Source organism: Suricata suricatta, chromosome 13 (genome assembly GCF_006229205.1).
Source record: "Suricata suricatta isolate VVHF042 chromosome 13, meerkat_22Aug2017_6uvM2_HiC, whole genome shotgun sequence".
In the NCBI taxonomy this organism is placed as follows: domain Eukaryota; kingdom Metazoa; phylum Chordata; class Mammalia; order Carnivora; family Herpestidae; genus Suricata; species Suricata suricatta.
Window position 1 is genome coordinate 80439672 of NC_043712.1, and position 7290 is coordinate 80446961.

A 7290-nucleotide genomic window follows, 5' to 3' on the forward strand; every position below is an offset into this window, starting at 1 on the left:
GTGTATGGGATCGTGATTCAACAATTCTGTACATTATTCCACGAACTTTTAATTCCCTGTATCTATTTCATCCACCCCCCACCCCAACACTTACCTCCCCTTGGATGACCATCAGTTTGTTCTCTGTGTTTAAAAGTCTGTGTATTTTTGTTTGTTTGTCTGTTTTTTCTTTCTTTTGTTTCTTCCACAGATGGGAGATTTAACCGGGTATTTGTCTTTCTCTGACTTACTTCACTTCGCACTATACCCTCTAGATGCATCAGTGTTGTCACAAATGACAAGATCTCTTTTTTCTATGTCTAAATAATATTCTGTTATTTATATATGCCACATCTTCTTTATCCATTTATCCACTGATTGACACTTGGATTGTTTTATACCTTGGCTCTTGTAATACAATATTTCACTATTAGTCATGCAATTTCTCCCAGACTGCCTAAAAAAATCCATTCATTACGCAGGAATACTAGCTTGCATGACCTACTGGTATTTAGCACTACGTTGTTGATGGATATAAAACAGCTCTTAAAAAATTACTTTTCATGAGAATGTTAAATATTTATTGAAGGGTTCCCCTCCTACAACCCCAAACATCAAAAGCACCCAAGAAAAATTCCGTGTGAGCTATGATTGCAAATAACTATTAGAATGTAATTTTAGTGAAAGATAGAAAGTATATTTCCTTTATAATAAAGACCTAAATTGTGTTTCTTTTTGAAGCCTTAAGTTGAAACAAAATTCAGCTCTTAAAAAAGCACGGAGATAACTGTAGAAAACTTTTTGCTTTTATAAAGGACTTTGATGTGATTTTATTTTTAAGTTTATTTATTTATTTTGAGAGACAGAGAGAGAGAGAGAGAGAGAGAGGGAGAGTGCGTGAGCAAGTGGGGGAGGAGCAGGGAGAGAGCAAATCCCAAGCAGGCTTCCATGCTGTCAGTGCAGAGCCTGATGTGGGCCTTGAACTCATGAACTGTGAGTTCATGACCTGAGCTGAAATCAAGAGGTGGCCACTTAACTGACTGAGCCACTCAGGCGCCCCAGGACTTTAATAAGATTATTTTCAAACTTGTTGATCCTCTGTTACCGTACATCATTAATATTTTTAGATACCGTGGGGGGGGGTTGGGAATGGAATATTCATTTTTGGCAGATTACTGGTCTATTATTTTTAGATAAAACTGAATTTAAATGAAACCTTTTGCTTTCCAAACCCCACAGTTTTTTACAAGTTGCTCAATTCACATTAAATGGTGTTCAGAGTTGGGGCCAGAACACTCACGAATCAGGAAAGTACATCCGCGTGAGTCGCCCATCCCCTTCTTGTGCTGGCCTCAGATGCCTGACTGCCCGTCAGCATTCCTAGCTGGCCTTGTTCCAAAAACAAACTCCAGAGAAAGGAGCTTCCGTGCATTAGGCTGAAGGTGGTTTTCTCACAGTTTCTTACAGATCATTTAAGGTCGGTAAAACTAAGTTCTTTCTTCTTCTTTTTTTTCTTTTTAAAATTTTTTTTAATGTTTTATTTATTTTTGATACAGAGAGAGACACAGCATGAGAGGGGGAGGGGCAGAGAGAGAAGGAGACACAGAACTGGAAGCAGGCTCCAGGCTCTGAGCTAGCTGTCAGCACAGAGCCTGACGCGGGGCTCGAACCCACGAATGTGAGATCTGACCTGAGCCGAAGTCGGAGGCTTAACCGGCTGAACCACCCAGGCACCCCTCTTCTTCTTCTTTTTTTTAATGTTTGTTTATTTTTCAAGGAGACACAGATAGAGCGTGAGTGGGGGGAGGGGCAGAGAGAGAGAAGGAGACACAGAATCTCAAGCAGGTTCCAGGCTCTGAGCTGGCAGCACAGAACCCAATGAAGGGCTCAAACCCACAAACAGTGAGATCATGACCTGAGCTGAAGTCCCATGCTTAATTGACTGAACCCCCCAGGGGCCCCAACAAGTTCCTTCATCCCTAATGGGAGTTTGCTAATTTGCATGTGATATCATGCTGGATGTAGTGCTGAAAATGTTAATTAGACATAATCTGTTCTTGCCTTCAAAGGTAATACTGTGTGAAACAGAGTAACGATCATTAGTAGAGTAGTTACGATATTATTTTACTACTTATTATGACAGCAGTAATTGTTTTAGTGACAGAAATTATCATCTCATCACTGCACTAAGCACTTACTGAGTCCCAGGTACCCTGCTAACCAACTGCACACATTACCTCTTTGAATATGATCATCAACCATGGGAGGCAGGCAGTGTTATGTCCATTTTACAGATGCCAAAACTGAGCTTTAGAGAGGGTGAGCAACTTGTCCACGGCCACGCCGGCCATTGATGATGAAGACGAGAAACTGAGTTTTGAAGCTCAAGATATAAGAATAAAGAGATAAGAGACACCTGCGACATGCACCTTTCCGTCACTTTGACATTCACTTGGTGGCCTCCCAGGGAAGGAAGTAGAGAAGCCACAAGTTCTGTTGGAATTATTGTGTGTTAATTCATTTGTTGGGGAACAGGAAGCTTAGTGGAAGGCGGCATGTTTCAGGGGAAATCTGTAATTGACTTTCCCCAGGGCCGGAAGCTGTTGGGCCACATTAACCAGGGGACTGGCGCCTCCTTGGATGTCCCCCGTGATATTTTCTACCTGCAGTTTGTCCTCTTCTCCTGTATCTTTTGTATTTTTTCTGCCCTTAGAGTCAGCAAGTCCGGAGCATGGTTTTAGCCTCCCCGTGTGCACACAAGTGAATGCTTGTGGGAATGTGTAACTACCAAGTATGTGTACCAGTCTCTCCTGGGAGCAGGTGGTCAGGGTGCAGGTGGGGTGCATGGCAGAACAGAACATATAAAATTACATAGAAATGTATATAATTCATTTTAAGTCTCAAAATCACTCAAGGGTATTTTTTTTAATTGGGCAATTTTACCTGTTCCCTTTTGCACATTCTGATACGTTCCTAAATGGAGGAGCCGGATAGAAATTAATCTTTTAGTGCCTCACAAGTAAAAGGAAATTATAGAATGATGTAGCTGGAAGGGATCCCAGAGATCTGAAGTGTTTCATGGAATATTCATGTCCTTGATCTGTTAATAGGTGTTTGCAGAGGGCCCCATCCATGGTCGAGTGAAATTTGGAAGTGCTAGGTTAAAGTGAAATAGGTTTGTTCCCCGTGGAACTTCACAGTCCTTAATATGCTAATGTGCTTTGTGAATCTACAAGATAAAGTGTTAAGTGTTTCAACACTGGCTCGACTTGCAAATGTTTTTTTGTGTGGGGGAAATGGGGGTCTAGCTGAAGCAGCCAGGGTAGTCCCTATATGAAAATGGTGGCTGACACTGTTTTGAGAGCAAGGTCGTCCCAAGGGGAAAGAAGGGAGCTCCATTGCTCCTGTGGAATGCCTGGAATTCTCTGGGAGAAGCCTTTCCCTAGAGGCTCAGAGAAGGCTGAAGGACCCCCTTCCTTGTGAGCTACACTGCAGAGATGCTCTGAACTCTGCCCAGCGTGGGGATCAGCAGCCCCTTAGAATCAGGAAAGTGTATTTATCCCTGACCTAGCCCACTGGGGACCGATGAAGGGGATGTGGGGGCTGTCACCAGGCCATAGTCACAAAGCTCATCTGAGTCTCTCCCCAGGCAAACTGGGCCTGGGAGCTGAGGTCAGGAAGCACCTGCTAACAGCGCTCAGAGCTTTTAGTGTGAAAATGTGCCTTGTGAAGCTCCAAGAATGAGGCCGAGCGTACGGGATTTTCAAGTGCCCTGACCGGGCAGCTCTTGCTCCGGTGGTGAGCCGGAGGCACTCATGTTCTGAGGAGAGCCCTCGGGGAAGCACTGGTCTAATCCAGCCTTCTCATTTTACCAGTGAGCAAGCAACTAAGGACTAGGTGTTTCATCTCGGGTTCCTTTCTCCATCGCTGTCACAAATTTATTGGAACTAACTTGCCCGACTTTGAGGGCAGCTTTGACGAGATTTCTTTAGTTCATAGGCCCTTTGTGTATGTTTCATGGGCAAAGGACTATATCTTGTATTTCCACTGTCAAAAACCACAGGATAATTCAACCAACATGTATAGAGTATCACTTATGCCCGAATACCCTTTACGTACAGTGGTGGTCTACAAAGATATACACAAGTTCTGATCTACAGATCCGATAATAGGTGATAGTGATATTAATGGTAAATATGATATTGATGGTGATACTAGGGACATCTAACATTTATTGAATGCCTTTCTGTTTGTTGGGGCGCTATACTAAGTACTTTAATTTTCCCAGCAGTTAGTGAGGTGAGGATTATAATAGTTCTTATTTCACCACGACGACTTGGAGGCAAGGAGAGTTTAAGGAATGATTCCAAGGTGACATACAGTGATGCAAAGCGCCATATGAACTCAGTGAAAAGAAAAACAAATTTTAAAAGACTTGATCAGGGAAGGTGTCCCTTATGTGGTGGACGGTTATGGTTGGTCACATCCCTCACCTTTCTTGGGAACGGAACCCCCTTACTTTGGAGGAACTATTTTTACTTCCACTCTCGGTTCTCGCTATGTGGTTGGGTACTTTGCCTTGGGCCGGACCAATGAGTCATTTGGAATCTGGGACTTAGAACCCACCCTAGAGGTTTTCCTCTTGGCCATAAAACTGTGGAAGCTTGTCTGAGGTGCCCATGCCTTGTCCTCAGCCCTCGGGAGGAGTTGGGCTTTGGTAGGAGAAACAATGCTGGAAGTGGAGAGATGGAGTCTTGTAGATCCTCTGGTCAACTCTGAGGCTTGGAGGCTGAGTACTTCTCTTCTCTACTGGGGCAAAGGAGTTACTCCTGGCTCATTCTTCTGGGGAGGTACAACCCTTCCTTGCAAAATAAAATGTTATTAGACAGAGATTTTTAAAAACCCCACACCATAGAAATATACGTAGATCCCGAAAGGGATGACATTCTATTTGGTGCCATAGCGGTGTTATGCCCAAGATTTCATTATCATCCCCAAAACCAGAGACCGCCGGGGAGACCGAGTCACGCATGCAAAAGCAAAGGGCTTTATTATGAGCTTAGGCTGGCCGGGCCTATACTCGGGCTCACAGACTATACCAGCGCAGTGGATCTGTGCCGAGAGCCCCGAACAAAGGTGGGCAGGGCTTTTTATGGGTTTGGGAAGGGGGAGTTACAGGAAATTGTGACACAGGTATAGTAACCCAATCACTATCACCTATTATTATTGGCAGTAGAGTACTGGCCAATTACAGAGTAGACCCAGGACCCTCACATAGGGCGTGACCAGCCTTAAGCAATAGGTGATTATAGCTTCTATCTTTAGGCCCGCCCTTAGAAATGTTAAAGGTGTTAGCTGGCCTTTCCTGATTGGGTGTTACAAGGGTTGTCCCTCCTTCCTTGGGCAATGTGTGCCCTAATGATTCTGAGAAACTGACATCTAGGCCTCCAAGGTCAGAGGGGAAACTTGAAGCCTGTCATGGAGTCAGTTTGATTCAGACCTGCATCTCCTTACAGCGGAATGGGCTCTTGGGGGCTCAAGAAGAAGGTAGAGGCAAAAAAAACCCAAAACAAAACAAAACAAAAAAAACCCTCAAAACAAAACATCGCAAACAACAGCAACCCAACTTTGGTATTTAAGAGGATAGCAATGAAGTCCCAACAGGATTCAGCTCATGGCTTTAGTAGTTTTCCCATTGCATGTCAGTGATATTCATAAAAATGGGAGGGGCCATGCAGGAAATGGAACCTGCTGCAGAGGCCATCTTAGCCACTCCCTCCATCTCACAGAAAACCTCTTTTCTCATCTGTAAAATGGGAATGCTCTGAATGCCATTCCTCCTCCTCCTGTTTCGAGCCTCCAAAGAGAAAGCAAATGCAGAGCCTTTTATCAACTGTGACAGGGCAGGTAAGTGTTACTATTCACAGACTTCTCACTATGATCAAACACCTTCTGACCCTGCAGCAAGTCAAGCTTCATCCCAGCAAGTGGGAGGAATATGGGGAGGAGAAGATGCAAGAGATTTCAGGACAGTAGGTGTCAGGGGTGCTTGGAGGGTGAAAGGTGATAGAATAGAAGCAAAAGTAACAGTTTCTTCCCTCTTTGGGTTTTATCCCTATTGTCCATGCTCTCCTCATTTCTGTTTTCTTTTTTAATTTTTTTGGTTTATTTTTGGGACAGAGAGAGACAGAGTATGAGCAGGTGAGGGGCAGAGAGAGAGAGGGAGACACAGAATCTGAAACAGGCGACAGGCTCTGAGCTGTCAGCACAGAGCCCACTGCGGGGCTCAAACCCATGGACCTCGAGATCATGACCTGAGCTGAAGTCGGCCACTTAGCGGACTGAGCCACCCAGGCGCCCCTCAGTTCTATTTTCTATGGGGCATTTCTTGGTTTTCGATTTTAGCCCCCACGGAATGAGAGGAAGCACAGAAAGGACCCAGAACAGTTCCTGGTGCCTTTTCCTTGGCCTTTTGAGTTGATGCATTCAAGGGCTTTGCCCTCCTCCTATTGAAAGTGATTAATCAGGGTAGGAGCTCAGTCGAATGGACAAATCGTGCGGGACAAGCCTGTTTCTAAGCCTGAGTGAGGCTAGGAAGGGTAAGAAGAGTAAGAAGAAGAAAGAAATCTATGTATATGTTGCTGTTGTTGCAACATATGGAGACCAACTTGGCAATAAACTATTAATAAACAACAACAACAACCAAACAAAACTTTCCACACTGCAGATGGGGCTGCCTCGAGAGAGCCCAGGGCAAAGCGTGGATGGCTGGGTGGGTCCCCGCAGGATTGAAGGGCCTGACAGTATGTGATTTCCTGCAACAAATGGTGGTGGGGTGTGTGTACACACACACACACACACACACACACACGCACGCACGCACCGCTCAGCCTCCAATTTCAGCGCTGGCAGTAGATAACAATTCTCAGCTCGCCTTTCCAGGGTTATTTTTGGCCGGGGCTGTTCGCTGGTGGCAAAAGGTTCAGCCCCCCCTCCCACCTCCCTCCCTCGTCCTACTTCAAAAGAGAAACTTGTGCCTGTAAACTGCCCACTAGCCCCTGGCGCAGGGCTGCGGTGGGAAGGGAGAGAGGCTGGGGGTCCTCCGGCTCCAGCTCTCATCGCCCCCAGGCTGTTTTCTGGGGAGGGGGGGTGCCATCCGGAGAGAGCGATCGCCCCTGGGGAGGGGGAGGTTGGGCCCGGGCTAGCGGGCCCCGGGAGCGGGCTTCGGGCCACCCCCCGGGCCGGATCGCCCCGAGAGGGAGTGCGGCAGACGCGAACTTTCCCGGGAGGGGAGGCCGGACTCCGCGGGGC